The following is a 19907-nucleotide window of genomic DNA, read 5'->3' on the forward strand; positions in this document are numbered from 1 at the left end:
TGTTCTTTAGGTAGAGATTTAGGACAGACCACTCTTCACTGGTCCTAAAGCTATCAGTCATGGAATTCGAAAGCGGGAATGGGGGCTGGATGAGTTGGCTCGTGCCTGTAATCCCAGCACTTTGGGAGGCTGAGGTGGGTGGATCACAAGGTCAGGAAATCTAGACTATCCTGGATTAATGGTGAAACTCCATCTCTACTAAAAATACAAAAATTAGCTGGGTGTGGTGGCACGTGCCTGTAATCTGAGCTACTCTGGAGGCTGAGGCATGATAATCGCCTGAACCCAGGAGGCAGAGGTTTCAGTGAGCTGAGATCACACCACTGCGCTGCAGCCTGGTGACAGAGACTTGTCTTGGAAAAAAAAAAAAAAAGTGGGATCCTGTGTTTTTTTTTTTTTTTTTTTTGAGGCGGAGTTTCACTCTTGTTACCCAGGGTGGAGTGCAATGGCGCAATCTCGGCTCACCGCAACCTCCGCCTCCTGGGTTCAGGCAGTTCTCCTGCCTCAGCCTCCTGAGTAGCTGGGATTACAGGCACACGCCACCATGCCCAGCTAATTTTTCGTATTTTTTTAGTAGAGACGGGGTTTCACCATGTTGACCAGGATGGTCTCGATCTGTTGACCTCGTGATCCACCCGCCTCGGCCTCCCAAAGTGCTGGGATTACAGGCTTGAGCCACCGCGCCCGGCCGGGATCCTGTGTTTTTTTGCTTTTGATTTTTTGAGACAGAGTTTCACTCTTGTTGCCCAGGCTGGAGTGCAATGGCACGATCTTGGCTTACCACAACCTCCACCTCCCAGATGCAAGTGATTCTCCTGCCTCAGCCTTTCTAGCAGCTGGGATTACAGGCATGTGCCACCATGCCTGGCTAATTTTGTATTTTTAGTAGAGACAGGGTTTCTTCGTGTTGGTCAGGCTGGTCTTGAACTCCGGACCTCAGGTGATCCACTCGCCTCGGCCTCCCAAAGTGCTGGGATTATAGGCATGAGCCACCATGCCCAGCCAGATGCTGCGTTTTTGATTAAAAATTGGCCAGGTAAGCTTATTGTCTTGTGGGGGGGTGGGGTGGAGGGTAGTGACTTGATGGAACCAGTCTAGTGAGCCCCATTTCAGGAATTGAAACTCGTGGCTTCTGAGCTTTTCCCTAGGTAAGCAAGACTTGATTATCAGTCTCTCCCTCTGAAATGAACGCCTTCTTCCCACACCCTCCAGTGTGTAAAAGTTGCTAACTCCTGATGCTTTGAGCCTGTCCAGCACCTCCTACCTATGCTCCAGTTTTCCTTTGGAACTTACTATCACCTTTACCTATAAGCTGGTCCTGGCTAATGGTCCCATAGCTTCCTAGGCCTCCCTTATTGCAGCCTTGAAAAATGGCTCTAAAGGCTGGGCGCAGTGGCTCACACGTGTAATCCCAGCATTTTGGGAGGCCGAGGTGGGCAGGACACAAGGTCAGGAGTTCAAGACCAGACTGGCCAACATGGTGAAATCCCGTCTCTACTAAAAAATACAAAAGTTAGTTGGGCATGGTGGCTTGTGCCTGTAATCCCAGCTACCTGGGAGGCTGCGGTAGGAGAATTGCTTGAACCAGGACCCTGGAGGCCGAGGTTGCAGTGAGCCGAGATTGCACCACTGCACTCCAGTCTGGGCTACAGAATGAGACTCAATCTCAAAAAAAAAAAAAAAAAAAAAAAAAAAAAGGCTCTAAAGTCCAGTGTGGGCTAGGCTGGTACTGCCTGAATTCACCCAAAGAGGGAGGGGAAGCCATTCACATCCCAAGGTTATGGGACAAAGACAAAAGCCGTCTGCCTTTGATGCACAGAGAGAAGTCTCTTGGCAATGAAGGCATGGGGAAGGACAGTAGATTATTTGGGAGGTGGTGAGGATCAGTTTTTGACCGGGAAATTTGGTTCAAGATTTAGGGATTCCATGTGTAACTGAGCCCAGGGCACCAAGATTCTTCCTAACTAAGAGTCATCCACTTGCGTACTCACACACATGCTGATCCTTACTAGATAGCAATCTTGGATGATTTTAGGGCTGGTCACAATAGTTATCTATTGCTATGTACTAAATTACCCTAAAACCATGCCTTAAAACAACACATATTTACGATCCCAGTTTCTGTGGGTAAGGAATCTGGGAATAGCCGAGCTTAGTTTTCCGCTTAGGTTTCTCACAAGACTGGAGTCAAGGTGTTAGCTAGGCGCATGGTCCTCTCAGGGTCAAGTGGGAAGGATTTGCTTCCCAGCCCACTCAGTGGGTGTCAGCAGGATTCACTGCTTCACAGGTGGTTGGACTGAGGACCTCACTTCCTGACTGACTGTTGGCCAGAGGCCACCCAGGTAGCCTTCTACATCACAGCGAGAGCCAGAAAGATGACACCAGCCAGGTGAAATCAGTCTTTTGTTACTTAATCACAGAAGTGACAGCATATCACTTTTGCCAGTTACCAGGTCCAGTCTCAAGGGGTGAAGATTATATAGGGTGTGACTGTCAGAGGCAGGAATCATTGGGAACCATGTTAGAAGTTGCCTACCACAGGTAGTTTTTCTGGGCCACCAGCATCAAAATCATCAGGGGAGCTTCTGAAAATGTGCATTCCTGGACCCCACTCCCACCCTTTTCTACTGAGTTAGAATCTCCAGGGTGTGAGCTGGAAGTGAGCCCTCATCACCCTCCTTGATTCAGCTCCGAAAGGCTCTGAAAAGGCTATTGCAGGCCCTTGGAAGACATGTAAGGGGGCCCAAGGTCACCATCTGAGAGAGAAGAGCAAAGGCAAAACTTCTGAGTACAGGGCAAGAGAGCAAGAAAGACTTGTCCTGTCCTTTGAGGCTCCTAAGTACGTGGTTATATATGACAAGTGTGATGAGAAGTATGGGGCAATATAAAAGCATTTAACTGGGATTTACATCTTGCTTGAGGTCAGAAGAGCCTGCAAGGATATGACCTTTAAAACTAGAAGCCCAGGTAGGAGTTAGCCTCATAAAAGAGAGGGTGAGCCTCTTGGATGGGGAGAATAGTGGGCTAAAGGCCTGCAGGCAGAAAGGGTTCATTCTGTGACCCACTGCCTGTCCTTTAATAGGAATCGTGTCATTTAGCGGATGGGGAAAGATACACAATCCTATACTTACTGTCCATTTATCAATAAATTGGTAAATACATCTTGTTTTTTGTTTCATTTTGCTTCTGAAACCATGTCTTGCTCTGTCACCCGGGCTAGAGTACAGTGTCACGATCATATGGGAATGGGGAGGGAAGCCCCAGGGACCCAGAAAATGTCAGATCACAGGAGGAAAATCAAGAGAACAATTCCATAAAAATGTGTGAACTCCTAGGCTCAACTCTCAGCTGTGCAAACATAGATCTGTCCCTAAACAGCCCACCTAAGGCTTTGTGAACTGAGCTACGGAATGGATCACTGTCTGGGCCTGACTGGCCACTGGGTGGCGCCCGAGCCGGACTGATGCAGGTAGCACTGCAAACACTTTTAAAATACAACACGTTGGAACCACAGTGCCAAAAAGGCAGGTCAAAACTTGCTGCCTGAACCTGATTACCTGCTAAAACAAAGTTAGCATTCAACATGTTCAACATTCTCCTTAAGATTTTAATAAGGGGCCGGGCGCGGTGGCTCAAGCCTGTAATCCCAGCACTTTGGGAGGCCGAGGTGGGTGGATCACGAGGTCAAGAGATCGAGACCATCCTGGTCAACATGGTGAAACCCCGTCTCTACTAAAAATACAAAAAATTAGCTGGGCATGGTGGCGCGTGCCTGTAATCCCAGCTACTCGGGAGGCTGAGGCAGGAGAATTGCCTGAACCCAGGAGGCGGAGGTTGCGGTGAGCTGAGATCGCGCCGTTGCACTCCAGCCTGGGTAACAAGACTAAAAATACGTCTCAAAACAAAACAAAACAAAACAGGATTTTAATAAGACCCAGAGCCTCAAAACATAATATTCAAAATATCCGGAGTATAATCCAAGATGAGTCAGCATACCAAGAACTCTCCAGAGAAAAGACAACCAACCCCAAGGAGACACAGATGTTGGAATTTAAGCAGATGCTGCAAGGAAGGAAGGAAGGAGAAAGAATGCTTTTGAAACAAATGTAAAGAAAGTCTCAGCAAAGAAATGGGAGATATAAAAACTCAAATAGGAAATAGCAATAACTATGCCGGATGGTGGGGACTCACGCCTGTAATCCCAGTACTTTGGGAGGCCAAGCTGGGTGGATCACTTGAGGTCAGTAGTTTGAGACCAGCCTGGTCAACATGGCAAAACCCCATCTCTACTAAAAATACAAAAAGAAAGGCCAGGTGTGGTGGCTTAAGCCTGTAATTCCAACACTTTGGGAGACTTAGGCAGGCAGATCATGAGGTCAGGAAATTGAGACCATCCCGGCTAACACACTGAAACCCTATCTCTACTTTAAAAATACAAAAATATTATCCAGGCGTGGTGGCACAAACCTGTAGTCCCAGCTCCTCAGGAGGCTGAAGCAGGAGAATCACTTGCGCCCGGGAGGCGGAGGTTGCAGTGAGCTGAGATTGCCAACACTGCACTCCAGGCTGGGCGACAGAGCAAGACTCTATCTCAAAAATAATAATAATAAAAAAGAATTAATTAGCTGGGTGTTGTGGTGCACACTTGTAATCCCAGCTACTCCAGAGGCCGAGGCAGGCGAATCACTTGAACTCAGGAAGCACAGGTTGCAGTGAGCTGAGATTGTGCCACTGCACTCCAGCCTGGGCAACACAGCGAGACTCCCATCTCATTCATTCATTCATTCATTCATTCATCTGATGGAGCTTTGCTTGTCACCCAGGCTGGAGTGCAATGGCACAAACTTGGCTGGCTGTTCTGCCTCCTGGGTTCAAACAATTCTGCCTCAGCCTCCTGAGTAGCTGGGATTACAGGCGCCTGTCATCATGCCTGGCTAATTTTTGTATTTTTAATAGATATGGGGTTTCATCATGTTGGCCAGGTGGGTTTGGAACTCCTGACCTTAGGTGATCTGTCCACCTCGGCCTCCGAAAGTGCTGGGATTACAGGCATGAGGCACTGTGCCCAGCCTGAAAAAATGTTTTTAAAAACTCTTAGGGACCTGTGGGACAGTACTAATGACTCTTGTCAACAGAGTCCTAGAAGGAGAGGAAAAAGAGTATAGAACAGAAAAAATGTTTGAAGAAATCATGGCTAAAACTTCCCAAAACTGGCTGGGTGGAGAGGCTCAGGCCTATAATCCCAGTACTTTGGGAGGCCTAGATGGGCAAATCACCTAAGTTTGAGACCAACCTGGCCAACATGGTGAAACCCCATCTCTACTAAAAATACAAAAATTAGCTGGGCGTGGTGGCGGGCGCCTGTAATCCCAGCTACTCGGGAGGCTGAGGCAGGAGAATTGCTCGAACCTGGGAGGCAGAGGTTGCAGTGAGCTGAGACTGTGCCATTGCACTCCAGCCTGGGCGACAAGAGCAAGACTCTGTCTCAAAAACAAGAAAAGAAAGAAAAGCAAACAAGATATACTCACATCCACATTCATAGCCAGTATGGTGGCATGCACCTCTAGACCCAGCTACTTGGGAGGCTGAGGCAGGAGAAACACTTGAACCTGGGAGGTGGAGGAGGTTGCAGTGAGTGGAGATCTAGTCAACTGCACTCCAGCCTGGGTGACAGAGCGAGACGCCATCTCAAAAAACAAACAACGCATATTCTCAGGTGAAGGAAAATAAGAATTTGTAATTGACAAATCCACTGTAAAACAAATGCTAAAGTTCTTTAGGCAGAATAACACCAGAAGAAACAGAACATTAAGGATGAAGAGCAATAGCAGTGGGAAATAATAGATTGTTTTTCTACCCTTAAGTTCTTTAAAATGTTTATGACAGTTGAAAGTAAAAATTGTAAATCTGATGTTTGTTTTCTCAAGAGGGAATTCTCTAGATATAATTTTAAAACTTAATTATAAATTCACCTATAGCCAGGCGTGGTGGCTCACGCCTGTAATCCCAGCACTTTGGGAGGCCAAGGCGGATGGAACACCTGAGGTCAGGAGTTTGAGACCAGCCTGGCCAACATGGTGAAACCCCTTTCTACTACTAATTGGTGGGCTCCTATAATCCCAACTACTCAGGAGGCTGAGGCAGGAGAATTGCTTGAACCCAGAGGGTGGAGGTTGCAGTGAGCTGATATCACACCACTTCACTCCAGCTTGGGTGAAAGAACAAAACTCCGTCAAAAAATAAAAAGGCTGGGAGCAGTGGCTCACACCTGTAATCCCAGCACTTTTGGTGGCCAAGGGAAGTGGGTCACCTGAGGTCGGCAGTTCGAGACCACCCTGACTAACATGGAGAAACCTCATCTCTACTAAAAATACAAAATTAGCCAGGTGAGGTTGGCACATGCTTGTAATCTCAGCTACTTGGGAGGCTGAAGCAGGAGAATCGCTTGAACCCGGGAGGCGGAGGTTGCAGTGAGTCAAGATCACGCCATTGCACTCCAGCCTGGGCAACAAGAGTGAAACTTCATCTCAAAAATAAATAAATTAATTAATTCACCTAGAAGGCTGGGTGTGGTGGCTCACGTCTATAAATAAACAAATTAATTAATTTGGGAGGCTGAGGTGGACAGATCACTTCAGCCCAGGAATTCTAGACCAGCCTGGGCATAGTTTCAGTGGTGAAACTATGCCTCTACAAAAGACACACAAAATGAATGGGGCACGGTGGTGTGTGCCTGTAGTTCCAGCTACGTGGGAGGCTAAGGCAGGAGAGTTGCTTGAGCCTGAGAGGTGGAGGTTGCAGTGAGCCAAGATTGTACCATTGCACTCCAGTCTGGGCAAAGGGAGTGAAACTCTGCCTCAAAAATTTAAAATAACAGATAAATTCACCTAGAACTAAGCATTTTTAGCATTTACTATGTGGAGTTGCGGTATTTGTAGTATGTGGTGTTTGTCATTTATAGTAATACATGACAACTACGAGATAAGGAGACAGTAAAGGGACGTATGTGGTGGTAAAATTTCTTCATTTAACTTGAAGTGATAGAAGAAACTCTGATCGTGGAAAGAATGTATTTTATAATCCTGAGTAAGGGCTAGTAAACCATATTCCACAGGCCAAATCCAGCACACTGCCGGTTTTTGTAAATACAATTTTGTTGGAATGTAGTTATACCTAATTATTTACATATTATGTATAGTTGCTTTTTCACTACAGCATCAGAGTTGGGTGTTGCAACACATCGTATGGCTGGCAAAGCTCATTGTATTTATTATATCTGGTCCTTTACAGAAAAAGTTGGCCAGCTGGGCAAGGTGGCTCATGCCTGTAATCCCAGCACTTTGAGAGGCCAAGGCAGGTGGATCACGAGGTCAGGAGTTCAGGACCAGCCTGGCCAATATGGTGAAACCGTGTCTCTACCAAAACTACAAAAATTAGCCAGACACGGTGGCAGGCACCTGTAATCTCAGCTACTTGGGAGGCTGAGGCAGGAGAATCCCTTGAACGTGGGCGGCAGAAGTTGCAGTGAGCCGAGATTGCGCCACTGCACTCCAGGCTGGGCAACAAAGTGAGACTCTGTCTCGAAAAAGAAAAGAAAAGAAAAGAAAATGTTTGCCAATGCCTGTCCTAGAGCAACCACTTAAAAAAAAAAAAAAAAAGATAAAAAGATTTAATGGAAGAAAAAAAATCTATACATAAATTAAAATGGAATACTAAATAATATTTAAATAAACCAAAACAAGGATGGAAAATGGAGACAGAGAAATTGCAAAAAGAACAAACAGAAAATAAATAATAAATAATAGAAATAAATGCAAACATATTAATAATTATATTATTTTTATTTATTTTTTAATTTTTTATTTGTTATTTATTTATTTTTGAGACGGAGTTTCGCTCTTGTTACCCAGGCTGGAGTGCAATGGCGCGATCTCGGCTCACCGCAACCTCCGCCTCCTGGGTTCAGGCAATTCTCCTGCCTCATGTTGACCGGGACGGTCTCGATCTCTTGACCTCATGATCCACCCGTCTCGGCCTCCCAAAGTGCTGGGATTACAGGCGTGAGCCACCGCACCTGGCCTATTTTTATTTTTTTGACATGGAGTCTTACTCTTGTTGCCCAGGCTGGAGTGCAGTGGTACAATCTCGGCTCACTGCAACCTCTGCCTTCCAGGTTCAAGGGATTCTCCTGCCTCAGCCTCCTGAGTAGCTGGCATTACAGGCGCATGCACAATGCCTGGCTAATTTTTGTATTTTTAGCAGAGACATGGTTACCATGCTGGCCTGGATAGTCTTGAACTCCTGACCTCAGGTGATCCTCCTGCCTCAACCTCCCAAAGTGCTGGGATTACAGGAATGAGCCACCACACCCCGCCAATTATATTAAATTAAAATGGCCTAAATACAATTAAAAGACAGATAGGCTGGTGGCATACATCTGTAGTTCCAGCTACTTGGGAGGCTGAGATGGGAGGATTGCTTGAGTCCGAGAAGTTGAGGCTGCAGTGAGGTGTAATTGTGCCACTGCACTCCGGCCTGGGTGACAGAGTGAGACCATGTCTCCAAACAAAAACACATTTCTGTAATTCTAGCACTTGGGGAGGCCCAGGCCTGAGGATCACTTGAGCCCATGATTTTGACACACCAGCCTGTGCAACATAGTGAATAGATCTCTATTTATTTATTTATTTATTTATTATTTTTTTAGACAGAGTCTCGCTCCATCACCAGACACCAGGCTGGAGTGCAGTGGCGCGATCTCGGCTCACCGCAACCTCCGCCTCCTGGGTTCAAGCAATTCTCCTGCCTCAGCCTTCCGAGTAGCTGGGACTACAGGCACGCGCCACAACGCCCAGCTAATTTTTGTATTTTTGGTAGAGAAGGGGTTTCACCATGTTGGCCAGGATGGTCTCGATCTCTTGACCTCGTGATCCGCCTGCCTCGGCCTCCCAAAGTGCTGGGATTACAGGTGTGAGCCACTAGATCTCTATTTTAAAAGGGATCAAAATATTTTTTCAAAAGGCCTAGAAATAGTGTTTGAAAAAAATTTCAGTATGACATAGGTTGGTTAGAAGTAAGAAGATGGGCTGGGCACGGTGGCTCACGCCTGTAATCCCAGCACTTTGGGAGGCCGAGGCGGGTGGATCACAAGGTCAAGAGATCGAGACCATCCTGGTCAACATAGTGAAACCCCGTCTCTACTAAAAATACAAAAAATTAGCTGGGCATGGTGGCGCGTGCCTGTAATCCCAGCTACTCAGGAGGCTGAGGCAGGAGAATTGCCTGAACCCAGGAGGCGGAGGTTGCGGTGAGCCGAGATCGCGCCATTGCACTCCAGCCCGGGTAACAAGAGCGAAACTCCATCTCAAGAAAAAAAAAAAAAAAAAAAAAAAAAAAGAAGTAAGAAGATGGAAAAAGACATACTATCAACACTAACCATAAGAAAGCTGGAAATGGCTGTAGTAACAGTAAAGTTCAGAGCAAAGAAAATTACCAGATAAAGAGGGACATTATTAGCTGGGTGCAGTGGCTGAAGCCTGTAATCCCAGCACTTTGGGAGGCTGAGGTGGGTGGATAACAAAGTCAGGAGTTCGAGACCAGCCTGGCCATCATGGTGGAACCCCCATCCCTACTAAAAATACAAAAAAATTAGCCAGGCGTGTTGGCACTCACCTGTAATCCCAGCTACTTAGGAGGCTGAAGCAGGAGAATCACTTGAACCCAGGAGGTGGGGTTGCAGTGAGCCTAAATCATGCCACTGCACTCCAGCCTGGGTGACAGAGTGAGACTCCGTCTCAGAAAATAAAAAATAAAAAGAGGAACACTATATAATAATAAGATATTTGGTTTTTCAAGTAGATAGAATAATTATTTTCTTTTTTAAAGTTTTTATAAAGATGGGGTTTCACCATGTTGGTCAGGCTGGTCTTGAACTCCCGACCTCAGGTGATCTGCCCGCCTTGGCCTCCAAAGTGCTTGTATTACAGGCGTGAGCCACCATGCTCGGCTGATAGAATAATTCTGAATGTCTGTGCATTTAACCACAGAGCTTTAAAATACATGCAGCAGACCAGCCACTGTGGCTCACGCCTGTAATCCCAGCACTTTGCGAGGCCAAGGCGGGTGATCACTTGAAGTCTCAGGCATTCTATTAATAGCAGCACAAAACAGACTAAGCAATCTTGAAAGCCGCAAGTCACCAAAACTCACCCAAGAAGAAAGAGGTAGATGTAAATATAAAATGTACACCCATAAAACTTTTAGAAGACAACAGATGAGAAAATCTTAGTTACCTGGAGTTAGGCAAAGAGTTCTTAGATTTAACATCAAAAGCATGACTCATAAAAGAAAAAAGTGGTAAGTTGAGAGTCATCAAAATTCAAAACTTTTGCTCTGTGGAAGACAACAGTAGAAGGAAGGACAAGCTACAGAATGGGAGAAAATACTTGCAAATCTGCTTAATAAAAAGTTTTAGCCCAAATATTTTAAGAACTCTGAGGGCCGGGCGCGGTGGCTCAGGCCTGTAATCCCAGCACTTTGGGAGGCCGAGGCGGGTGGATCACGAGGTCAGGAGATCGAGACCATCCTGGTCAACACGGTGAAACCCCGTCTCTACTAAAAATACAAAACATTAGCTGGGCATGGTGGCGCGTGCCTGTAATCCCAGCTACTCAGGAGGCAGGAGAATTGCCTGAACCCAGGAGGCAGAGGCTGCGGTGAGCCGAGATCGCGCCATTGCACTCCAGCCTGGGTAACAAGAGCGAAACTCCGTCTAAAAAAAAAAAAAAAAAAAAAAAAAAGAACTCTGAAAACTCGAGAAGAAAATAGAATCTAATTTTTTAAAATGGGGGGCCGGGCATGAGGGCTCACACCTGTAATCCCAACACTTCGGGAGGCCAAAGCGGGTGGATGGCCTGAGGTCAAGAGTTTGAGACCAGCCTGGCCAACATGGTGAAACCCCATCTCAACTAAAAATAAAAATTAGCCCTGCATGGTGGCAGGTGCCTGTAATCCTGGCTACTTAGGAGGCTGAGGTTGCAGTGAGCCAAGATCATACCACTGCACTCCAGCCTGGGTGATAGACTCTGTTTCAAAAAAAAAAAAAAAAAAAAGGGCAAATAACTTAAGACACTTCACAGAGACTATCGTGATGGCAAATAAGAACATGAAAAGATGCTCAAATCATTGGCCATTAAGCAAATTCAAACTATAATGAGGCCGGGGGTACAGGGGCACGTTGCCTCATGCCTGTAATCCCAGCACTTTGGGAAACTGAGGCAGGTGGATCACGAGGTGAGGAGGTCGAGACCAGCCTGGCCAATATGGTGAAACCCTCTCTACGAAAAATACAAAACTTAGCTGGGCATGGGGGTGCACACCTGTAGTCCCAGCTGTTCATGAGGCTGAGGCAGAAGAATCGCTTGAACCCAGGAGTCGCAGGTTGCAGTGAGCCAAGATTGTGCCATTGCACTCCAGCCTAGGAGACAGAGCGAGACTCCACTCAAAAATAAATAGGTGGGGCACGGTGGCTCATGCCTATAATCCCAGCACTTTGGGAGGCCGAGGTGGGGGGATCACAAGGTCAAGAGATCGAGACCATCCTGGTCAACATGGTGAAACCCCGTCTCTACTAAAAATAAAAAAATTAGCTGGGCATGGTGGTGCGTGCTTGTAATCCCAGCTACTGGGGAGGCTGAGGCAGGAGAATTGCCTGAACCCAGGAGGCGGAGGTTGCGGTGAGCTGAGATCGCACCATTGCACTCCAGCCTGGGTAACAAGAGCGAAACTCCATCTCAAAAAAAAATAAAAAAATACATAAAAAATAAAGCTACAATGAGATTTCTAGTAGAATGAATAGAATACCTATATTCCTGTTAGAATAGCTAAAATAAAACAAAAACCAGAGACAGTAACTGCTGGCAAGAATGTGAAGTAACTAGAATTTTTTTTTTTTTTTTTTTTTTTTTTTTGAGATGGAGTTTCGCTCTTGTTACCCAGGCTGGAGTGCAACGGTGCAATCTCGGCTCACCGCAACCTCTGCCTCCTGGGTTCAGGCAATTCTCCTGCCTCAGCCTCCTGAGTAGCTGGGATTACAGGCACGCGCCACCATGCCCAGCTAATTTTTTGTATTTTTAGTAGAGACGGGGTTTCACCATGTTGACAGGATGGTCTCGATCTCCTAACCTTGTGATCCACCCGCCTCGGCCTCCCAAAGTGCTGGGATTACAGGCTTGAGCCACTGCGCCCGGCCATTTTTTTTTTTTTTACTCTTAAGGCATTTATTTATTACAACATTCTCTGATTTCACATTAGCTTAAAATTCAATTCAGTCTTTACATTACTCCACTGAGGTCACCGCCTCGGCATATGACATACACCTCCTCCAGCACTCAGTGTGACCCGCATCCGCACAGCGAGCCCCATGTCAGCCTCTGTTTCCCAGGGGAACCAACTAGATGTTGATACTGCTCTGCCACAAGTTAAAAGCTCCTAACTCAATCTTATTGGAGAAGGAGTGAAACGTCTGCAAAGTGCGCTGGAAGAAGAGGTACTTTTTGCTTATGAAAAGAAAACAGTGAGTCCTCTAAGGATAATAAAAGGGAGTATTTTACAGTTAAGCACATGATTTGGAGTGAAGAATTTGGATGTTGCTTTGCTGGTCCAGGCTGTTCATACTCTTCCTGCTCCTCCTGTGGACCCCCTTCATCAGGTACCATGAAGCCTTCATCTGTGGCATACAGAATGTCTACAGTCCTCTGCAGTACAGGGTCATTCTCCCCCTCATTCTCTTGGCAAATCAATTCAATGTTCTGTAGCTTTCCGAAGTAGAAGTCTCTCTCTTTCTCTAAGTCTTCAACAGTAAGTTTCAATACGTTGACCTGCTGCAGCTCAGCTGCCTCGTCATCCCCATCGCCCACACCAGGGCTCTTCCACACCACACCAGGGCCAGGCTGAGGAGCCGCAGCAGTTCTCTGGGTTGAGATGGGCCTCTGGGGAGCTGCGCTACTAGAACTGAGAGGTTTCTTCGGTTTATTCAGCGCTGAAGCAACGAGCGAAGGAGCCACTGCCGTTTCTTGACCTTGCCTGGCAGCCACAGGGTCATAGTCTTTTCCATCACAGTTTGCATCAAAAAACTTCTTGAACCATTGAACAAATTCAAAATTGTCCTGAAACTTTCCTTTTACTAATTTGTCCGCAGGAATTATTTTATCAACACCTATCCTCTTAAAACCCGCTTGTAGTATTTTGAAGTTCTGGATGTACTCGTGTTCTAGCTTAGCCTGGAATTTCACTTTCTTCAAGGCAATGGAGCCAGGAAACATCATGTCCATAAACTGAGCCCTGAGCCCCTGAGCACAACTGTCCAACCTTTGTTAGACTCAACTGCAGAGACTCATTGATCCAGGCCAGCATGTCATGTCAACTTAGATGATCACTGGTCACTGACGTTGAGTATACTTTCACTGCCATCTTCTGCTCTCGGTGGAACCGTGTCCACTGCCTGCACCCGGTTCCAGTCCCATCTTCTTGTTCAAACCACCAGACCCCGCCCGCCCGCCAGCACGAACTAGAACTCTTATAATTGCTGGCGGGAATGCAAAATGGTACAGCCACTGTGGAAAACACTTTGGCATTTTCTTATACAGTTAACCATACAGTTACTATATGATCCAGCAATCCCACTTCTTTCATTCCTAAGGAAACAAAGCCGGTGTGCTCTGGTCTGGAGATGGTCCAGGGCCAAGTGCTCAAGACGTGTTGACCTGATTTTGTGCACAGCAGCTCACTGCAAAAGAGACTAAAGGTTGCAATCAAGAGCACATGGAACTGAGCTCAAATAAAAAATGACAAGATGTCAAGTTCTGATGGAAGCATGTCTGTACGTAGTGTACGGGCATCGGTTTGTAAATAAGGCACTGTATGAAGAACTAGCACCTAGTCATGCTGAATACAGAAATATTAAAATACAACTGTTTCACGAGTCACATTAAAATATTAGTTTTGTGTATTTAGAATTGAATATTAAAATATTGACTATTAAAAAGAAAAGAAAAGAAACAAAGCCAGGTGCGGTAGCTCATGCCTGTAACCCCAACACTTTGGGAGGCCAGGACAGGCAGATCACCTGAAGTCGGGAGTCCAAGCCCAGGCTGACCAACACGGAGAAGCTCCATCTCTACTAAAAATACAAAATTAGCCAGGTGTGGTGGTGCATGCCTGTGATCCCAGCTACTCGGGAGGCCGAGGCTGAAGAATCCCTTGAACCTGGAAGGCAGAGGTTGCAGTGAGCCAAGATTGCACCACTGCACTCCAGACTGGGTAGCAGAGTGATACTCCAACTCAAAAAAAAAAAAAAAAAAAAAAAAATTAGCCAGGCATGGTGGCACATGCCTGTAATCCCAGATACTTCGGAGGGAGGCTGAGGCAGGAGAATCTCTTATACCTGGGAGGTGGAGGTTGCAGTGAGCTGATATCTTGCCACTACACTGCAGCCTGGGTGACAAAGCAAGACTCCATCTCAAACAAAAGAAAGCAAAACCACCTTCAAAATGTAACATACTATGTGATTTCATTATGTGACACTCTGGAAAAGGCCAAACTATAGCAATGGAAAACAAATCATTAGTTGCCAGGAGTTAGGGGCAGAGAAAAGGTGTGCCTACAGGAGCGGCAGGAGAGGGCTTTGAGGGGTGATGGAACTGTTCTCATCCTGATTGTGGTGGTGGTTACACTAATCTGTACATGTGTTAAAACTCACAGAACATCTTTTCGGCTTTTGACTCGCAGGAGGCCAAGGTGCAACTTTCTTCAGTTGTCCCGAATCTGGGTTCATACAACACCAGCCACCTCCACCATGCCACCGAAGTTCAACCCCAACGAGGTCCACGTTGTACACCTGAGGTGCACCGGGGGGGAATTCGGTGCCACTTCTGCGCTGGCCCCCAAGATCCGCTCCCTGGGTCTGTCTCCAAAAAAGGTTGGTGAAGACATTGCCAAGGCTACAGGTGACTGGAAGGGCCTGAGGATTACAGTGAAACTGACCATTCAGAGCAGACAGGCACAGATTGAGATGGTGCCGCCTTCTTCTGCCCTGATCATCAAAGTCCTCAAGGAACCACCAAGAGACAGAAAGAAACAGAAAAACATTAAACACAGCAGGAGTATCACTTTCGATGAGAATGTCAACATTGCTTGAGAGCTGTGGCACGGATCTCTAGCCAGAGAACTCTCTGGAACCACTGAAGAGATCCTGGGGACTGCCCAGTCTGTGGACTGTAATGTTGACGGCCGCCACCCTCGTGACATCATAGACGACATCAACAGTGGTGCTGTGGAATGCCTAGCTAGTTAAGAAGCAAAAAAGAAAATATTTTAGTAAAGGCTCATTTAACAACAACAACAAAAACCTCACAGAACATACACATATACACACATGAAGCAATTTTGCCATGGATTTTTTAAAAAGACTACAAAACAAATACACTGGGTTGTCACCACACTTGGGTAATTTTTTTCTATAAAAATTTGTACAATCCACCAAAAAACTTTGTTTTTTGAGACGGTGCTTGCTGTATTACCTGGGTTGAAGCAACCTCTGCCTCCCTGGCTCTGATGATCCTCCCATGTCAGCCTCCCAAGTAGTTGGGCTGCAAGCATGCACCACGCCCAGCTAATTATTATTATTTTTCGAGACGGAGTCTTGCTCTGTCACCAGGCTGGAGTGCAGTGGCGCAATCTCGGCTCACTGCAACCTCCACCTCCTGGGTTCAAGCGATTCTTCTGCCTCAGCATCCCGAGCAGCTAGGACCACAGGCGAGTGCCACCAGCCACCATGCCCAGCTAATTTTTTTGTATTTTTAGTAGAGATGGGCTTTCACTGTGTTGGCCAGGATGCTCTCGATCTCTTGACCTTGTGATCCGCCAGCCTCGGCCTCCCAAAGTGCTGGGATTATAGGCGTGAGCCACCACACCCGGCCTATTATTATTATTTGAGACAGAATCTCCCTCTGTTGCCCAGGATGGAGCGCAGTGGCATGATCTCGGCTCACTGCAACCTCTGCCTCCCGGGTTCAAGCGATTCTTCTGCCTCAGGCTCCTGAGTAGCTGGGACTACAAGCTCGCACCACCACACCAGCTAATTTTTTGTATTTTTAGTAGAGATGGGGTTTCACCATATTGGCCAGGAGTCCTGACCTTGTGATACACCTGCCTCAGCCTCCCAAAGTCTGGGATTATGGGTGTGAGCCACCACACCCAGCCTTGTTTTTGATTTTGTAGAGATGGGGTTTTGCCACGTTGCCCAGGCTAGTCTGGAACTCCTGGGCTCAAGTGATCTTCCCTCCTCGGCTTCCCAAAGTGTTTAGGATTTCAGGCGTGACCTTCCACGCCCTGTAGGAAACTTTCTATTTAAAGGACTTCTATGGTGAATCATTCCATACAGTATATTAGTATCATTTCTGTCCATCTAGATTTTGAGTCCTGGCTCTCGCTGTACTACTAGATAGCTGACAGATGTTGAACAAGTCACTGCACCTCCATTTCTTCAGAAGAAAATGGAAACGGGGGTTTCAATGATATCTGGAATTATTGCTAAGGGGCATCTGAATCATCTCCAACCCTGACATTCTGCTTTAGTGGGTGTGAAAGCAGACCTACTGCCACATTTGGGAAATTCCACAGCAGATAATCTCTAAGGTCTCTTTCAACTCTGAAATTGTTTTTTGTATCATATTTTGGGCTTGCTGAAATTAAGATTCATCTGTATTGGGAATCAGCTTCTGTCCTTCCCTGCCATACTCCTTGTGATTTGTGAATTCTCCTACTCAAATACGTAACATCTTTATTTGAAGTCACCGGTGGTATGCTAGGAACACAGCTTTGTTTACCTTTTCTTTTCTTTTTTTTTTTTGAGATGGAGTCACTCTGTCACCCAGGCTGGAGTGCAACGGCACAATCTTGGCTCACTGCAACCTCTGCCTCCTGGCTTGAAGCAATTCTTTAGCCTCAGCTTCCTGAATAGCTGAGATTACAGGTGTGTGTCACCATACCCCACTAATTTTTATATTTTTAGTAGAGACAGGGTTTCGTCATGTTGGCCAGGCTGGTCTTGAACTCCTGACCTCAGGTGATCCAACCACCTCAGCCTCCCAGAATGCTGGGATTACAGGCATGAGCCATTGCGCCCAGCCCAACTTGGTTTACTTTCACCAAAGCATTTCCCATCTGATACGGTTTGGCCATGTCTCCACCCAAATCTCATCTTGGGTTGGAGCTTCCATAATTCCCACGCATTGTGGGAAGGACCTTGGGGGAGGTAATTAAATTATGGGGGTGGTTTCCCCCAGACTGTTCTCATGGTAGTGAATACATCTCACAAGATCTGATGGCTTTATAAGGGGAAACCCATTTTGCTTGGTTCTCATTCTCCTTCTTCACACGGCATGCTGCCATGTAAAATGTGCCTTTTGCCTTCCAACATCATTGTGAGGCCTCCACAGCCATGTGGAGCTGAGTCCATTAAACCTCTTTTTCTTTCTTTTTTTTTGTTTTTTGAGACAGAGTCTTGCTCTGTTGCCCAGCCTGGAGTGCAGTGGCACGATCTCGATCGTGGCTCACTGCAACCTCCATCTCCCGGGTTCAAGCAATTCTCTACCTCAGCCTCCTGAGTAGCTGGGATTACGGGCATGTGCTACCATTCCTGGCTTTTTTAATTAATTAATTAATTTTTTTTTTTGAGACGGAGTTTCGCTCTTGTTACCCAGGCTGGAGTGCAATGGCGCGATCTCGGCTCACCGCAACCTCCGCCTCCTGGGTTCAGGCAATTCTCCTGCTTCAGCCTCCTGAGTAGCTGGGATTACAGGCACGCGCCACCATGCCCAGCTAATGTTTTGTATTTTCAGTAGAGACGGGGTTTCACCATGTTGACCAGGATGGTCTCGATCTCTTGACCTCGTGATCCACCCGCCTCGGCCTCCCTAGGTGCTGGGATTTCAGGCTTGAGCCACCACGCCCTGCTAATTTTTTTTTTATTTTTTAGTAGAGATGGGGTTTTACCATCTTAGCCAGGCTGGTCTTGAACTCCTGACCTCATGATTCACCCACCTCCTCCTCCCAAAGTGCTGGATTACAGGCGTGAGCCGCCCTAAACGTCTTTTTCTTTATACTTTACTCAGTCTCAGGTTTATCTTTATCGACAGTGTGAAAATGGACTAATACACCACCTCAGTGCCATCTTGGCTTTTCCCAAGGTATTTCTGCTCTTTTAGAGACTCAATCCCACCAGGACAGGTCTTTCGAGGTCCCCCTCTCTCCCACCCTCCAGCTTCATGGGCCCAGATCCCTCAGATACTTGGTTGGCCTTCTTCCTGGCTAGAGAACACTGACGTCTTCAAGATGATGGTCCAGAAATGGCAAGCTCTCCAGGTGGCAGGTGACAGACGAAAACAAGGGGGTGATACCAGAAGAAACCAGGAGTAGCACCCTATTCCCACCCAAAAGATAAGGGCTTTAGGGAGGAAGAAAAGAATCTCAAGGGGCAGAGAAAAGGTAAAGAACTCTGAATGCTAACCCAGTCTGCCTCATCTCAGGGACCGTCCAGAGGGGCCTGAGCCCAGATGGTGAAGCACTCTCTGCTTCTCCTGGTCCCCCAAGAGCTACCATTTAAGAGTAGGCATGGGCTGGGTGTGGTGGCTTACGCCCATAATCCCAGAACTTTGGAAGGCTGAGGTGGGCGGATTACCTGAGGCCAGGAGTTTGAGACCAGTCTGGGCAACATGATGAAACCCTGTCTCTACTAAAACATACAAAAAATTAGCTGGGCATGGTGGCAGGCGCCTGTAATCCCAGCTACTCAGAAGGCTGAGGCACCATGAAGTGCTCTGTCAGGCTTCAGCATCCCAGGCCCCTCTCCCTCAGGCTGTGCCAGCTCTGTGCCCCCAACACAGGCTCTCCCGAGGGATGAGGCTGGACAGAGGCTCCTTACGAGAGCCAGCTACCGGGGTCTCCTCGCCATGCCCCAGCTCCTCAGTGATTTTTCACCCCCCATGCCTCACGTCCCATCTTCTTATCTCTATCCTGGTGCAGCATCACCTGTCTCCTTCCTTTCCTTTCTGAAGACTCCAGTGATGTCTAAGAGCCAGAGAGGTGAAGGCTACTTTCTGCTTACCCCTACCCCAACCAGAATGGGCTGAGAGAAGTCATCTTTGACCCATGCTGTTCCCTCAGCCCCTGGAATGACAGTCCCAGGACTGGGAGCAGAAAGCCAGGAAGGCATATGAGTTAAATGGACTTGGAATATGTGGGCGACTGGTGGGGTTCTTATTGTGGGCCAGCTCCTGGTTCTCTGGGTCACCTCAGTTTATATGACTTGGACATGGGTAGAGGATGGAGGAGAAAGGGTATTATTGCCAGGTCCTCAGGCCATTACAATAGAAAGGGGGAAAAAAATCCCAAACCACAAACAGGTTTTTTGCTAAACAACAGAACAGGCAAAATCCTATTTCCTAACCCCATCCCATCGGGGCTGATCCAAGCGCAGGACCAACATCAGCCACACCAATACTACCTACTGGCTTTTTATGGGCAGTATATCACACTGCTGACTTATACCAGACTTAATGTCAGCTACATCTCCTAAGGGGTGTCACTGGGTAGGCAAGTGATTGTTCAACCAACCCTTACTAACTAATTGAAAACGTCACTGTGATCGCTGGCACATAGAAGGTGCCCAATAAAGGTCTATTAAGCCCTAAGACAGCCTTCAGCAAAGACGGAACGAGAGTCAAAGACTTACTTGGTTTCCCAGTCTTGTCCAGTAAGACTGATGACCACATTGCTGTGTTGCAGCGCTCGCCTGATAGAATCTTTATCTCTCGAGTCCCATTCCTATCATAGCAGAAGGCAATCAG

At 46.9% G+C, this 19907-nt stretch overlaps 2 pseudogenes; one reads left to right on the forward strand and one right to left on the reverse strand.

Moving 5' to 3' along the window:
• Positions 1 to 12063: 12063 nt before the first annotated feature.
• LOC120360759 (microtubule-associated protein RP/EB family member 1 pseudogene) overlaps positions 12064 to 19907 on the reverse strand; it is a 15251-nt pseudogene continuing 7407 nt past the window's right edge.
• LOC101053714 (large ribosomal subunit protein uL11 pseudogene) lies at positions 14789 to 15352 on the forward strand (annotated as a pseudogene).

The sequence above is a fragment of the Saimiri boliviensis genome, chromosome 7 (assembly GCF_048565385.1).
Source record: "Saimiri boliviensis isolate mSaiBol1 chromosome 7, mSaiBol1.pri, whole genome shotgun sequence".
Classification (NCBI taxonomy): Eukaryota; Metazoa; Chordata; class Mammalia; order Primates; family Cebidae; genus Saimiri; species Saimiri boliviensis.